The 17515-nt window shown below is 37.0% G+C and overlaps 1 protein-coding gene across 2 annotated transcripts in view; it reads left to right on the top strand.

Annotated features, from left to right (window-relative positions):
- The first annotated feature begins 15170 nt into the window (after positions 1-15170).
- Positions 15171-17515, top strand: part of LOC137387416 (E3 ubiquitin-protein ligase TRIM56-like) — a 36566-nt gene continuing 34221 nt past the window's right edge. For both annotated transcript variants that reach the window (XM_068073834.1, XM_068073835.1), the window contains exons 1-2: positions 15171-15332; positions 16309-16469. The gene's annotated coding sequence lies outside the window, so the exon portion shown is untranslated. The remainder of the gene's footprint in view (positions 15333-16308; positions 16470-17515) is intronic.

The raw sequence follows: 17515 nt of genomic DNA on the forward strand, positions 1-17515 counted from the left end.
TACAAATTGCGGATTACGGCTGATGTCTGATCAGAACTTTGCAGGATAAAAAATAAACTAATTTAAATTACATTTGCAAAGTTCTCGCAATTGTATTCACGTAGCTAAACAGCTGCAAAATGGCTGAAGACTGTTTTGCCATAGATATATTGGAGATTATATTCATGGCCAGGGAAGTGTCCTACTACATGACTGACCCTGGCACTATATTACACTCATGAGTTATGTTACCACTTATACCCATACAGAGTGAAGGGGCAGGGATAGCTCAATATGTATGTGTGCCTGCGTACTGCTACTCATGTTTAATTCTCAGCTTGATCTTTGGTGTTTTTTAAATGCCAATGCACTGGCCGAAGCTCACTATGATGATGACCTTTTCTTGAAGGTGACATTTACGAGCATAGACCTATTAGCTATAGGAGGCTGGGCAATGTAAAGCCGTGGTGTCCTACATAAATAGCTGCATGCTTTGTGACAGAAGGGCAATGCTTTGTTCACTTGCAGCTGGTCAGGCAAGGGAGTCATTGTTTACACTGAAAGAATCAAGAGTCATTTTTGTTGCTACATGTAATTTGACATAACTACTAAAGCACACAAGATATTTGTTTTAAATTTTAGATACAAAGCTTATACATTATGTATTTCCTACCCTGCAAATTTATAAACATAAAGTTGAACATTTCAGATGAAAAGTGCGAGTAAAAGTTTATATTGATGTAGTAGGCCTACATGTATTCCAAAAAATATTGCAAAATTATCAATGTTGCCATATGCTATGGGCTAACATGTCAGATAGCTAGGTGTACAAAATGATTTCAAATGCATACACCCTGGTACATCGTACGCTGATTGCAGTCTGCCATGAATATAACTGTTGGGTCTTAGGTGTTATGCAAACAGCATCAGCAAATTCGTAGAAAACAAGCGACAAATGGTACACTTTTCTAGACATACTGTGAAAGGCTAGTCATGACTAAAGACGACTAGTCGGCTGAGCCTTGATCTGAGATTACTCTTGTTAGCTGCTACCTTTGTAGCCTCCTGATGAATTATAATCCTGAAATATCTGGAGGTGATATTTTAACTAACGTTGCGCTGCGCAGTGGATCGAGCATGGAAATCCCTGATGCAAATTGCTTTGTAAAACCGATGAAAGAGTCTTAGTGACCACCAGCTTGTGTATATCTGCAGTGATTCCTTGTAAGTCGACACCCTGCCGTATGCTCAGTTCTGAGCCTAGACATATCTTTGTGATGACAGGATGAGGTGTAAACAGACCACCTCTACCTTTTACACTGATTAGTATCACATCATCCCTGGTGCGTAAACCTGGACAGGAGGCTATAAAGTTGGTGCAGTCATTGCAGTTGAGTTTTAAGCTCCGTACCACATAACCTGCTAAATAAATATCATATGCTAATATTATTATAAAAAGCATATGTATCCACCGTAAAATAAATTTAACTACATTTCACTGATCTGCTGCAGTATTATTTCAAGCCACTCTGCTTTCTGTATATCTGCTTTATACACTAACAATAAGTGAAAGTAGCTAATACCAAAATACATTTATATACCCAAATTATGCACCACAATATGAGCAGCCATGCAGTTTAGCCTATGTAGCAAGGCTGCAATGTGTGCCAGATATTTTGTTTTGTAGAAAACCTGGATATATTGGTCATATTTACCTACCGATGCACTCCACTATGTCCGAGCCAGACCTTGACAGTTCGATTTCCAGCTGTTCGCTTGATTCCAAATCATCATGGAAGTCATCGTCACCTTCTACATGACTCTTTCTTGGTTTAGATGAAAGAAGTAGAGGCAGGAGCCATCTGTGTCATTAAAATAAAGTTTTAATTGCATAACACAATTGCAAAGAATGCTATTTTAATAAATTTCGGTAGGTCTCAGGATCTTTTCATGAGTGACATCGGAATACTGTGCCAAAATTTATCCAAAGTTTCCAAACCAGCCATTGTACCTACCACTTAGATTTAATAGCAATTACTTTTAAAAATATTATTAAATTCACATAAAAGCTTTGCATCCATAAAGCTGGTTGCTGTATGACATTAAATAATACTCAGCATTTAGGTGACTGAATGGCATGTAGTAGAGTCGCAAGTGGTGATAAGTGAGCATGCTAGTCACAGTAAATGTAATAAACATGGGCTAGTTAAGTTGAATCAAAAAGCACTAGAAACAGTATTGCTGTTTTTCTAGCAAAAAAGCCATTTTAAAGCTGATCCAAAAAATAGGTGCGAGCTTAGCAACAAGGATAGTTACCATTTTTAGAACACGTTCTCCTATTCTGTAATATATTTGATTGTTAATGTGTTTGCTTGCAGATTTCGATGCCATCTACCAAGTCCTGCATACTAATAAGTTAAGACAAAGAATCGTAGTGCTATACTTTTAAAATTATAAAATAAAATACATTTGTCTACCTTTGGGTTGTTATGTATAGAGTTCCATTATAACATGTTTTATAGAGAAAACAAATAAAGCAATTGAGGATTTCAGGCCTATGCCAACAATAATAAATCTGACAAAGATACTAATGCTCAGCAAACCAAGCCAATCAATGATTAACCAGATTTTTGAGGATACAATAGAAACACTCATGAAGAGATCTGCCATCTTACAATATTCAGTTATGAGATTCACAGTTTTACAAGCAACTTGTGTGAAGTATGGTATTGAAGTTAGTGATGTACTTGCGGTTATTATACAATGTATATAGTTAAAATCAATACACTCAGATTTTCAACAGTTTGCTGGAAACAATTTGCTGTCAGAAAGTTGCTAGCAGCAAAATCACAAACTACTATCTACAACCACCACAAACATGCTGCTTCAGTAATGAACTTGTCAATTGAATAGTTGACTGATGACATAGAAATTGTAATGACCCTCTGTTTAAAGGATTATTAACTATAAGTGCTGGATTGGTGGTTCAAGTAGTTGGTTTATGATTTGCGAATTTAGAAGACTGTATTTTAGGTGTAGATTTAATGTCAAGAATTAGACTGGTTTGTTTTAGTTAAAAAACTTTAAAACAGAATATATTCATTAAAAATTCAAACTTTCAATTGCAAAAACATAAAATATATGAAGGCTAATCAAGTCAATGGCTGATGCTAATTGCGTAAGTCTAAAAATATAAAGAGTGATACAAGAGCAGAGTAATAATTAAAGCGTGAGTAAAATATGGAATTCGAATTGTTTCTGATCGACGCAGGCTTATATATGTTTGCCTAATCAGTCAGGCAATCGTCACATCCGTAGATCACAGACGATTGGGCGCTGCAAAGCTTCCTAGGCAGTAAGCGAGTAAGTACAAAGAAGCAGATAACATTTATGCTAAGCAGTAAAATAGCAGGTGCTAGGAAGTTGGAATAACAAATCTGTGTGTCAGGCTACCAAGAGTCCAGAAAGCTGTTTCCTAATCATATTAACCCTTTGCGTACCAAGACCGACCTTTGTCGGTTTACGAGCAATGTCTCAGCGTACCAAAACCGACAAACCCGACATTTTTGCCGTTTTCGATAGACCTTTTTTAAAACGTTTTATTTATTTTAAAAACAACATTAAAAATTAAAATTAAAAATTTGAGCAATTTCAGTAAATTTTTTACTACTATTTTGACGCTATAAATAATAAATTTTATGCGCATGTGCAAAAAGAACACGTTGTGAAGATTTGATCTTTCTTTATGGAAAACTGATCAACATGGACGGACGTGATAATTTGAGCTCGGCTAAAAAAATTTGTTTAGAGGATGATATCGACTGGTTCAAAAGTGAAGAAGAGCATTTCAGGTAAGAAGAATGTGGGGAAGACGATGAAAGTAAAAAAGAAGATCGACAGAGTGAATCTGATGACGAAAGTGAGAGTGAAACGACCGATGTTGAACCAGGGAGTAATTTCGGATTTCAAAGAGAAGCTGATCTAAAACCAAAAGAACTGCATTTTGATGAGAGCTTGGCAGGTGTACAAAGTCGAATTACTGGACAGATAAGTATTTTCAATTATTTACAGCATTTTATTACATCGGCCATCATGAATGTTATAGTTAACGAAACAAATAGATATGGCCTTCAAAAACATGGCGATGCATGGGAGTCTGTCGATGGCAAAGATATTTGGCGAGTTTTTGGTTTAGTTTTGCTCATGGGTATTGTCAAGAAGCCTACTTTGTTGTCGTATTGGTCTACCAATCCGTTATTATCAACGCCAATGTTTAGTAAACTGATTTCGAGGAATAAGTTTTTAATGGTTTTGAACAGTTTGCATTTCACTGACAATTCGGAAAACCCTGATGGCAATAAGTTATTCAAGCTAGGAAATGTTTTAGCCATGATATCTGACCGGTTATCTTCTGTTTTGCTGCCTGGTAAATTTATATCTATAGATGAAAGCTTGCTGGCTTGGAAAGGACGGCTCAGCTTCAGGCAGTATATTCCATCTAAAAGATCTAGATTTGGAATAAAGCTATTTGCTCTCTGCGATGCTGTCTCTGGCTATGTGCACAAGCTGTCTGTGTACATTGGTGATGAGCGAGAACAAGCCGAAGGAACTGGTGGAGGAATCACTCACAACATAGTGATGAAATTAATGAATGGTTTGCTTAATTCGGGTCGTTGTTTATATATGGATAATTATTATAATTCGCCAGAGTTAGCAGCTGAACTTATTAAAAATAACACTCATGTTTGCGGAACTCTGCGTGCAAACAGAAAAGGTGTTCCTAAAGATTTGAAAGTTTGCAATGGAAAAGCTATTAAAAAAGGTGAAACAACAAGCTTTTCTAATGGAGAAAGTATGATTGGCTGTTGGAGAGATAAGAAATATATTTCTGTAATTTCAACTATGCATAAAAACTTGGATGTCGTAGATACAGACAAAGTAAACTATAAAGGGGATAAAGTTTGCAAACCAGCTGCTATTTTGGATTACAACCGATACATGGGAGGAGTTGACAAATCTGATCAAAATTTGCATTATTATAACTCTGCGCGTAAAACCATGAAATGATACAAAAAACTATTTTTTCATTTATTAGATATTTGTGTGTACAATGCAGCCATAGTTTATAGAATCCGTAGCAGTTGTAAAATAACTGACTTGGAGTTTCGACAGAAATTAATTGAACAAATATTTGAATACACTGGATCTTGCCGCAAAAACACTGTTCCCCGCGCCTCAACTTCTTCCGCTCATCGATTAGTGCTAAATAGTCCAGGAAAAGGTAAACGAGCTAAATATAGAGTTTGTAGGCGCTGCCCGAAGCGAGCTGATGACAACACCCGTAAGCGAGACGAAACTAGATTTAAATGCCAAGCATGTGGAGTACCTTTGTGCAAACCCTGTTTGAGTCTTACTATGCTAGATAAATTTCCAAATTGTATTTAAAATAATTTAGTTTATGCAAATGCTTTGTTGTGTTGTTAGCTATTGTACATACACTTGCTGAAATGTCATGATATATTGTAGTTGTTGTGCATTGTTGTGTTGTATTTGTTGCCCACGGCCCTCTTCAGGACCACATCTAATCAAAAAGTTCAGTTCTCATATTGTTCTGCCATCTGGCAGAAGGATTTCTCCATCATTTGCCGTTTCTGCTCATAATAAATGTTGCTTCCTGTCTGTTGCTGCTTCACCAACTGTGTGAATACAGGCTCACCACTCAATTCTTCTTGTGCACAACCAGTTAATCTTTGCTGCAGCACACATGCATCCATGCGATCAGTTTGCAAAATTGTTACATGAATCTATAGTTTCAAGAAATGCATATCAATCTGACAGAAAAAAATATCTGAATATATAGATCTGAAGTTTCAGTGTTTGCAAGCTGCCCGGAGGAAAAAATCTCAGTCTGTAGGGAAATATCTCAGCTTTTAGATGCATATTCATTTGCAGTTTTATATAAATTTGCACCAGAGTTTGAGGGGCCATGTCCGGTAACTGCAGCACTGCTTATCACCATGGCGTCAGGAGCATTTCGTAGGTCTGCACCCGCGATGCACAGGAGCACCTAACTACACTTTTGATGCGCTTGGACAACCCACTTTTTTTGCAAACTCTTGAAAACATATGACACCATGCAGATGCTTATCATGAACCGGTTCTAGCAGAGGTATTGTTTCTAAAAATGTATTTGTTATCGAAATTTCATGGTAGAGGGGTGACAACTTCGTCGAATCTGGCTTGTGACTAAAGTGTTCCCAGCCTATGTACAGGGAATATATGGCAGTTTGTTGAAAAATTTGTAAGCTTTTAAATGCATATTCATTTACAGCTCCATTGCGAATTTGCGTGTGAGTTATAGCCAAGTTTAGACGACCATGTCGCGCCTCCAACATTCGCAGGTTGTTAGAGTCTTGCGCTGAAAATTTTGAAAGGCGTTCCTGCATTGCAACGGAGCTTGTAACGCCGCGTTCAATGCTCTTTGACGATAAGTTTTTTTGCAAATTGTTGTGAACATATGACTCTATGCAAGTATCTTTAGTGCAACATTGTCAATTACTTATATCAATTAGAAAATACAATTGAAAATGGCATATAAAAATAAAAACTTCATAGCTTCAGCAAATCAACATTTTTGTTGGCAAGTATTTGTGAGTTATCTACATAGAAGAAGCATCAGCTTGTAGAGAAATTTCTCAGCTTTTTTATGCATACTAATTTATGTAACTGCCACAATTTTGTTGTAAGTTACCACAGTTTCTATGCGTTCATGTCGGCAGCTCAAATCGCGCAAGTTATTGCACAGTACTCTAGTGGTTTTTCTATCGTAACCGCGCGGTCGCTAAAGGGTTAAAAATGGTTAAATAAAAGGGGATGAGTGGTTATGTAAGAGGTGTATAATACTATTACGACAGGATGCATAAATACTAATATAGAAGTTGAATAACATGATGAGTTCCTTTGTTTCACAACGACAGGTATTCGTGGGCTGTGTAACTAAAGATTACAAATGCTGGGCGCTTCACAAAATGGCACCACAATGCACGATTATATTAGCTAAAAATTCAAAGGCAGACACTACCACTGAAGCTGCAATAAATTAGAACTGGAAACAATTGCCAAAAATGAACTAAAGTCAGATATATGCTTCTACTGAGAATACCCTCTAGAGAAGAAAAAAAACCATCAGTTTCTATTAAGCTCCTACAACAAACTAATAAGCATTAAACCTGACACCATTGCCCTACTAGAGCAGATACACGATGTGACCAACCAACAATATTCGTTATAATAGCTTTTGCATAACATAAGTTTCCTCCTAAAAGCAGAAAGCTAAATCTAACAGACTAAAGCTACGGTCACAGCAACCAATTTTGGGTCAATTCTTTGACCAATTTTTCTACTGACCGAGAATCGTATCGTGTGAACAGCGCAAACAAGCCTGAGACCGATATAGTCCAGAGAGAAAATCTTTTTTCAAGGCCGATATTTTATTTGAGTAGCCAATGACATCTTTTTATCGTGAGTCACAGTGCCATTAAAGCCTGGTTTCCATATGACAGCACAATGATCGTGCGCAGCCCAGTGATCGTGCACAATGCATTTCATGGGCCGCGATGCAGTGTTTCCATATCGCGCGTAGGCACCACGCTTGCATTGGACAGGGTGGATAATTTCCTTACTTTTTTGTAGGAGAGACAGATTTCTTCGGAAAACAGCCCTCCGTTTGAATTATGGGATGGGTTGACAAAGTCTAGCGGTGTATTGTGGTAAACATCATCGCGCGCACCCATCGCAAGGACCCATTCTGTTGGATCCTTGCGATCAGCGTACGCACGTCGCGCGATCGTCGTGCGTTGAAGTTTCTATATCACAGCTGGCCTACGCACACAGGACGTCGCGGCCTTGTGCTGTCATATGGAAACCAGGCTTTCATATGAACACCATATTTGTCTTCACACCTGTGTATGCTATTGTCATAGCTTCACTCATGAGTAACAGCAACCCGGAAAACTGCTGTGGAATTGTTGCTCAGGTTCAATTATCATAGTGCTCTTGTTATCTATAGACACTCATTAAAAAACAATGATCATGTTAGAGTATCATGTTATTTGAAACATCTGCTGTTATTATAATAGTTGAAGCACATTATGTTAGCAAAAGATCATCCTCCTTATGGTTATCCATTATTAGCGGTGAGCAGTGCAAAATAATCTGGCAGCTTGCTAAAAAGTTCACTAAAAACATTGTAGGAAACAGTCAGCAAAATTCAAGGCGTGACTCACTAAAATATATCAGCTAAAGTTATCTGACCCTGCAAATAGAAAACAGACCAATCACCCACTCTCAGATCAAACTTGGCCTCTGCACATTGGCTGATCTGAACGCAGCTTAATACTCAAGCTTGGTTCACATATCGATTGTGAAACTCTGGCGGTAACTTGCGCAGCAAAACGCTTGCGACGCTAGGCTCGGTGACATCTGTTCACATATAAGCTACATCGCTAAACATAATCGAGGAATCACATAAAATGTTCGCTCGCCATGCCGTTTCTATAATGGAGACCTCCACCTGTACGAGCATTACATGAAGGTTTTGCCTGCGGCCTTTTGCGACATTTGAACAGCCCTAAACTATTGCAAGGCCGCCTGCAACTATTGGCGGTCCTTGGCTGTACCCGGAGTATAGGTTCCCATTTCACCGCTAATAGCATGCGGTGCTGTCGCCAGTACTTTGCGACGTGTATGGGAACAGGCAAGTGACCAGAGCACACATACACACACACACAAACAAACTGCTTATGAATCATTCAATAAACTAGTGGACAACCAAAGCGACACAAATGATTGTCCATACTGGTTAGGTTATTAAACTATTGAGGCACTCTGCTTGCACAAACTCTAGTGCGTTCTATACAAGAGGTCAGAGGCATTTCTGTTCCTTCCAACCTCGGACAAACAGCACAAATAAGCCTAATTGCCAAAGAAATTAGTATAACATCATAATTCATGTAGTAATTGGACAAGCACTGATCATTTTTAGTACCAAAGACGGCTGCGATTCTTTGTGAAGTGCTTAACCTCATCCTATTCTGATATTCGATATATTAGAGCACTTGCACTATTTAATTGAAAAAATAAAATAAAAATCACGACTAGGCTGAATTATTAATAGCAGTGACTATATAGATACGTGTGTATACAAAGGTTACTGCTGCAGCAGAAGCTACTTTGAAAAAGTATTGAGCAAGTTTTTATGGACGATACCAGTACAAATGTATAGCAATGAAGCGCACCAGGGTACTTTGTAGATTTAGCGATTGCTTTATAAGAAACCGAAAATAGGAGTGTAGTGGGACATCTGAAATTGAAGCGGCACATTAAAAGATGTAATGGATTTTAAAATGACTTTATAAAAATGAAACAAATGGTGATATTAGTTAATAGCAAAAATTACATATACATTTAGCTAGTAACCTACAATCGCAATAAGGATACTGAAAAAAAGATGGCCAAAAATCACAATCTTGTGGTTAGGTATGCGTGTTTGCAAACTTGCGGTTACAATCTTCGCAAGTTTAAATCCTCTGCGAAGCAAATTTTTTATTACTAAAACTATCCGTATATAACTGAACCGACCGACAAACGCTCACATTTATATATAGATTGAATGTCATCCGCTGCTAACAGTATTGCATTGTAACATATTGCCACAATTTATTTTACCATTGCTTTAACTTATTGAATAACTATATTAATTACACTAACTATCATGGTTGTTTTACTTTAATTTTGGTCAGCTGCCAATGACATCTTCGATAACAGAACGACTTTGGAGAGACCTTTGCAAAAGGCTATGTAATATTGCATAGCCCTTCGGACCTCTATAGAACCTTTCAGCTATGTATGCATGTATGGACCAAGTGATGTAATGGAAGGTGCACCAGTAATAGATTCGCTTACTTGAAACACAGCCTTTTAGTAATGTTGCAAAGGTGACATGCTAAAGCCGTGGTCACGCGATGACCCAACTGACTTAGGTTTGGAGGTTAGTTTACTTCGGGTCGGCTAAGCCACATGTCACATGGCATCCGAAGTCAGTTCGCCTCCTAGATAGCATACGCATGGAAACAGGACACTGTTCCATCGGTAGTTTTTATGTATTTGAGATAAATATTTCTATTGTAAACAAAAAACTTTGAGGAACAATTATTAATTATAATTACACAGCAGACTTATCAGAAGATCGTTCAGCCGCTCAAAATAAACCACTCGATAGAAAAATTTTGCCAAACCTTCCATCAACAAAATTATACTTTTTGTTAATATAGGAATGTTTTTCTATGCTGAGTACATAACAAACAAAAACAGTCTTCATCATTGTACTGTGGTTTTACATAAATAAAACAGGCAACGTTTCTTCATCAGGATGAGTATGACACATTACTTCTATTCTACAGGAAATAAAACCACTTTCTTTAAGAATAAAACCATTCTTTAAGATTTATGCAAAACTTAAGCGCAACATCTTACATTTATGCAACACAATCACAAGTCCGGGTGAGCCTTGTCGTAAATTGTTTCATATTGTTTATTTAATAAAATAAAAATATTGTCCCATTTCTATTTACCTTTGCTCACACACATGTAAAGAGAAATGTGACGAGTGCTCGCTAGAATTTTAACCAGCCAATAAACGCAAGGGTTCGACCACAAAATTTCGAGCAGGATCGAAATGGTTCGTTTCAGCCAGAAATGTCTTCAGCTGAACAGTTTACAACTGACAGCGACGTTGTTTTGTGTCGTTTAGTTCATTTCGGCTCTCACGTGACCACTGACCACCCTTAAAGAGTATTGATGAGTAAGAAATTTGTAAGCTGCGAGTCTAAGATACACCGGTAACTGCTCAGTTGTGTGATAATCCCATTGAAATACAATTCTTGGATAATACTGTGATAGTGTGGCATCATGCGGATCGATCGCCCATAGACTCCCCTTCAATCTATTGCATGTGCGTTTCTATTAATAAGACAAAATTGTCACCATAGAGCTATAAGCTGGGCTGACTAATACTTTTTAACGAATGCCATAGCTATTTAGTAGTTAAAAGTTACCGGAGAAGTGGAATTGTCTGCTCCAAGGAGAGATAGCTTTATCATTGCAACAGTATGTGTAGACGTGAACAGAGCCGTATAGCGCACATGTGAGCTCTACAGCTCTGAGAGTGAATTTTAAAAAGCTGAAGTTTTTGTTGTTGATGGAAGGCAGCTTAGCCTCCAAAGCTTTAGTTTTAGTCTTAAAGGTAGACTTGTGACAAAACTCATATTACAGTTATTTGGTATCAAAAGATTCACCATGTCTTACACTGTTGTGTTGTAGGTGCCAAATATGTGGAAATGTGATTACAAGCTCTTGAAAGCTCAAAAACGAAAAGCCGCCTTAAATTGGAATCTGTTTATTTCTCTGACGTAGTTCTGACAGTTTGGTTATTGTCTTGTCACGTGATGTTCTCACACGAATTGAAAGGCCAATAAAAAGCTCCATATAAAGCTTATCCTAGCACTAGTTTATGACAAACACTTCGGGTTTTACCGAAGACCCCGTATCAAATATAGATGCTCGCTACTTTCAATTTTGTTTCGGCTTGATCTAATCGTCAAGTCGTAATCTGATCATGTGACCCAATACTTCGCAAATAATTTTTGCAGCAATTTTCGATTATCACATGTGACCAACAGGCTCGTCATGATTATTAGACAATGATATGTACGCCTTCGAGCTAAGGTTAGAAAGTTTAGCGACTTTTTACGGTAGGTTATAATATATCAGTGCTAAAAGTGACAGCATTACAATGACGATAAAATAGACGCGTAAGAACAATAGACCTGGTTTTATTGAATGTGTGAAATATATTTGTGAAAATATTTCGACGACTGAAGTTGCATGAAAGTGTAAACAGAAACCATCCTGTTACAACTACGTCCCATTTGAGCCGCTTTGGAAAGAGAATCCAAACTACGGCGGTCTCATATGGCTGCGATTAACTGTTCGTTTTTTTTTAAAGCTTTTAAGAGCTTTTAATCACATTCCCATATAATTTGCACCTACAACACAACAGAATAAGACATGGTGAATCTTTTGATATCAAATAACTGTAATGTGAATTTTGTTGCAAGTCAACCTTTAACAATAAGTCATATATAACAATCTTATTTTTTGTTCATGAAATGACGAGAACACATATTGTAGGTTTTCGTAAACAGTGTTAAATAATACAGTGTGATATTCACATTTCTTTTGAAACCTTTGGCTCAGTTTTTGTTGTTGCTTGTCACAGTAGATATGACAAATAATTAACAAAACAAAACAAACTTTTAAGTGTTCAGTTATTGTTATTAGCTTGCTTATATGACATATTCAATTTACTAAACAAATCTTCCTTTTGCAATTACAAAATAGTTTGCGACCATCTGGGGCATTGGTCAGTAATGACACAAGAAAAACCCTTAGTAACCGAGCCTGTCAACTTGCAGAAAATTCCCACATAGATGATTTATACAGCTTAAAGTCAATTACGCGGCTATATCAAACAGTCAGTTCACATACCCGTTGAAATGATTGTTGTATTGTAAGATTTGCTCTTTACAAAATAAGAAAAAGGGGGATGAACCTTCAAAAAAATATCCAAACCTTTATGCAATCTTGTTGTTGAATTTAACTCGAAGAGAGATTATTTCATTTATATCAAATTGTAAAAAATTACAATTAGATAAATTACGGAAATTAAAAATTACAGTTACTACATGGTTATGTTATAATAATTAGTCTACATGTATTTGCTAGAATAGACCATGGATCCGCATAAAGTTACTTCCACTTGGCGATGCTTAAATAATTTTGGCAAAGATAAATTTTCTTAGAATTGTGTAACATGTTAGCAGACAAATCACTGAAAATTATGTTTTTTGCAAGGAATGTTAGAAGTGAAAAGGTTGCTTTGCTTGTTGTCTGATGGATTATTTTTGGACTCCACAAAGTTTCATGCTGTAAATAAAAAATGATTATTGAGTCTTGACTGACAACTTGCAACTTCGTTTTTCTTTTCAGTCAGTACAATAAATAGTTGTGTAACATAAACATGATGTACTGCTCACAAAAAATTCACCTCAAAATCTCTTTCTCATAAAATGTCTTCAACTTATTCGCTACATAATTCATTTTAGGTTGAACATAATTAATTTGTATCAACAAAAGCCATTCAAACAGCCACTCACAAAATGGGCCAGGCCAAACAAAGCAAGTCTTCGTCAGATGCGATGAAATTCGTATGCTCTCTACGAGCGCGTTTCAGAGCTTTTGTGCTTATAGATGTTGGGAATCATCCGCAGTTAACGTTTCACATGAAATGAATACAAATGCTATATATATATAATACTTATAAGAATCATTTGCTGTCAGTTTCACATGAACACACACTACAATAGTCTCCATACTAAACATTTGAATCAAGAAAATCTGAATCCATTCACTTGTAGCAACAAAAGAGAACCAAACCACATAATATAAAAAAAGCCCCAGTGAGGGGCTCTCCGTCTGATTTAAATTGTCTGTAAGCCCCACAGAGGGGCTTATAGTAGTGCATGAGTTAAATCGGTCACTACAAGGCAAATATGGTATTCATTATTCGATATCAAGTTGATTTCAACCCTTCGGGCACCATTTTCGCAGGTCTGCGAGTGGGCAGTGGCTTTGTGTAAGGCAGTTTTGTAACTGATCAACAATTTGAGGTTTCTCATCAAATAGGTCAAATCACGTCCATTAGTAGTGAATAAATCACTCGGCGATATCCATTCAGAACTCTTTTAGCAGTTTTAACAGAACATCATGAGTATAGGCAACGGTAATCACATCGGTAGTTTCAGAAAAAATCACCAATTTCTCGGAACGTTTTTTCTATCGAAAGGCTAGTTCGCTGAGCTCTTTATTGGTTTATTTCTCGCAACGATTTGATTGGGCTTCCGTGTTTTGGTGAGTTCAGCTAAAACCATTCTACATAATGTTGGCGAGCTTACCAAATTTTAGTGGTTGTTGAAATGCCTGTGTTTTATTTGAACTCCGTGCCTGAGGCACTGAAACTAGTAGAGCAACACGAAACTGAACATAGAATAAAATATGTGAGATATGATATCTTCTCGGAATCTCCAACTGGTATTCGGCGTAAAGTATAGCCTGTCTTGACAAGCTATTGTTTTTGCGTAGTTGTCCCCCGTCGAGCGGCGAGCAACAACAGCTTGTCACAAGACGTACTGCACCTGATGCATCAACTGCACTTATAAGGAGTTGTTCTCTTCCGTCTACGCGGCTCGACTGCGATGTCATTCCGGTCGCTCCATTGGTAATCATAACGGATTTCACGCAAAAATTTATGTAGAAAAATTAAGATAAGAATGTTTAACTGGCGACCCCTCTCTGCAGTAAACTTTATTAGAATTTGAGAACTTAGGCAACAACAGCGACTAAAAATGTCGTTATTTGTGCGCTCAGTCAGTTTTATTTCTATTTTTGTATCAGTCAGTTTTATTTGTTCTTATGGATTTCATTTTGAGTTTATTTTATTCTTAAGTTCTACTAAAGTTTATCACAGAGACTGGTCTTTAGTTATACGTTGCAATCTTTTTGTTTCTACACTAATTTTTGCGTGAAATCCGTGATTACATGATACTCCATGATTACCAATGGAGCGACCAACATAACATCGCGGCCAAGCCGCGTATACGGAAGAGAACAACTCCCTATAAGTGCAGCTGATGCATCAGGTGCAGTACGTCTTGTGACAAGCTGTTGTTGCTCGCCGCTCGACGGGGGGACAACTACGCAAAAACAACATCTTGTCAAGACAGGCTACGTTAAGTATGACTCGCTTGGTCTTTCATAACCGTGGTTTTACGACGTTTTGTCAGTTTACGTCTATTAAATCTTTACAAAGAGATTAAACACGCTTTTATATTACAGTACAATGAACTAAGATATCAACCGAGGTTGTTTGTGGGCATATACATAGAATTCAGTGATAATTTTTTCGAGATTTATGAAGTTCGATGCGTGGGAAAGCTGAAAATCCGCATCGTACTTCTTCGAAAGATTTCGAAGGTATGCATTTACATCGTATTATGCCTGAAAATATCGGACAGGGCAAAACTGGGAGGAGGAAATATCCGCTATATTGATTTATTTTTCCTGTGGTTGTAGTTTAATTAATGATTTAACGATGCTTAACTCATCTGCAATACTTGCAATAAAATTCACAATATAGTAATAATTGATAATGACACTTTTTGCGATCATTATTGCAGGTGAGTAAAGTTTTTTGCATTGGTACAAATTCAACTTTTTCTCTGTAAATAAAACCGAGTGTTAAAGACGTTGTTTCTAAATAATTGTACTCCATGGTGGTAAACTGCAGTGGATTATCGTTCTTGGATGCGTTTGACGTTGGAAAACAGCTTGAAAAGCATTTGCGGGTCATAGAATGGATATAATTTGTCTTTAAAATGTCACGCTTCTGTAAACAGGAATTCATTAAAAAGAGTAGGCCTATGACACTAAAAGGGTTACATATTGCTTTCGTTCTTTAACTGTACCTCTGTGCTTCAAGAGAAATACAACTCTTAATATGATTTTTTCACGTATCGCAGCGATGTTATTGAATGTCTTAATAACTGATAAAAACACTTTTGCTGGTTGAGTGAGCTTTTGCTAATAGAATTGAAATGGCTTTGAAGCCATATATGCGTGGAAAAAGGTGTAAAGCATGTTACCGAGCAGTAGCATGTGTCTTTTGATTGCATTACCTACTTCAGAGGCATTGTTGATAATAAATCTCATTGCGAGAGACTGTGCGTTGTGGACAAACTGAGTAATGGTGAATCATTAATAGTTTTTGACTGCCATAAAATAGAGAAGACAACTCTGATGTGACAAACTCATACAAGTTTGAACGCCATTTCCTAAACTTAATTTGAAGAATTCTTTCTTTGCCATTATTTTTGTCTCCAAAATTTCATAAAGATGAAGATCTATACGCATATATCAAAGGAGTAAAGACATGTTTGCTAGTCACTGAGCTACTAAACCTGTTGTTCAGTTGGAAAATGTTGAGCAATATTAGTAGTGACCAACCAGCAGTTTTTAGTGGCCAGATTTAGGGTTTGCAACTACAAGGTTATCGGTTCAATCTCAGTCCAAGTCCATCTGATTCATTACCATATAGATAGTTTATCGATTTGTGGTTTGCAAGATCTCTAATGTGGTTTGTTTGCGATTTTTTAGAATGAATCTCACAAGATCTAGCCATTATCCTTGCAACTAATCGTCTAATCGCTATCTAGTCAATCACCACTACTATGGTCAATTTGCCAACCATACACAGGTTCGGCTCAACAGTGAATTCTCCATAACCAATTGAATCGGTATCAATAACTGTGGGACAGGTGAGATCTAGAGATCTTTCTTGCATTTTTCCATCACTATTCCAAATTTTTGAATGCATGACCTAGGTCATGCATTCAAGTAGTTGCTTACAAGATTTGTGCATTGAGGCTGGTCAGGTGTACAATTAATGAAAACAAATATGTGCACAGGTGGAAATTATAGAAGGGTATATCTATATCATTTGTATAGCAAATTGTAAGCACTGTGAACACTTTACACCCAAGATAGAGTTAAGCATGACTTGTCTACAAAAGGAAAGCTAAATAAGAACGGCTTGCACAAACAAGGCTGACATAAAAATTTCTATAGCGGGAGATGAAGCTTACTTTTTTATTTTCTCAAACTATCCTTTTTATTGATTAAACTTGAGTATTGCGTGCAGCTTCATTATATAATAGTCACAGACCTGATTTTTCTCAAGAGAGGAGTGACAATTTTACACGTTAAAGCTTTAATGCTATTAGGAAACACTTAGGCCATTGGAGGTACCGTAAACAAGCAGTTCAAACAACATGCCTAGAATGTTAGCTCTATCAAGAACAGTGTTAGCTGAGCAAAACGCTTTTTAGTCTATGTTTTCTACTTTAAATAACTACTGGGCAAAACTCATCAGGACACAAGACAAACACATCCCTGTCACCAGATATATGGCTATACAGCCTATATAACGCTCCTCACCTAAAAAGTATTATATTCGTTCTGAAGGCTTACGGAACGAATGCAGCTTGCATTTCTATGGCGAGTTTTTTTTAGCTTTGGAAGCTATTATATAGTAAAACTGTTTAATTATTATAGCATTATATTTTTCTATTTTGACTAAATCATTTAAAGTACATACATTTAAAGTATGCAGGCACTGACAAATCTTACTTTCGTTTGCATAACTAAAAATTGTTAGGGCAAAGACTAATTTCTTCTTGCCTGTGACTTGTGCAAACGAGTCTATGTAGCTTGCAGCTAGTCTGTGGTAATTTAAATGTTGGGCGTGGTGGGTGTGTAAGCATAAATTTAAGCGTTTATTTGTGTATGCGTGAGTTCATTCATG

Source organism: Watersipora subatra, chromosome 2 (genome assembly GCF_963576615.1).
Source record: "Watersipora subatra chromosome 2, tzWatSuba1.1, whole genome shotgun sequence".
In the NCBI taxonomy this organism is placed as follows: domain Eukaryota; kingdom Metazoa; phylum Bryozoa; class Gymnolaemata; order Cheilostomatida; family Watersiporidae; genus Watersipora; species Watersipora subatra.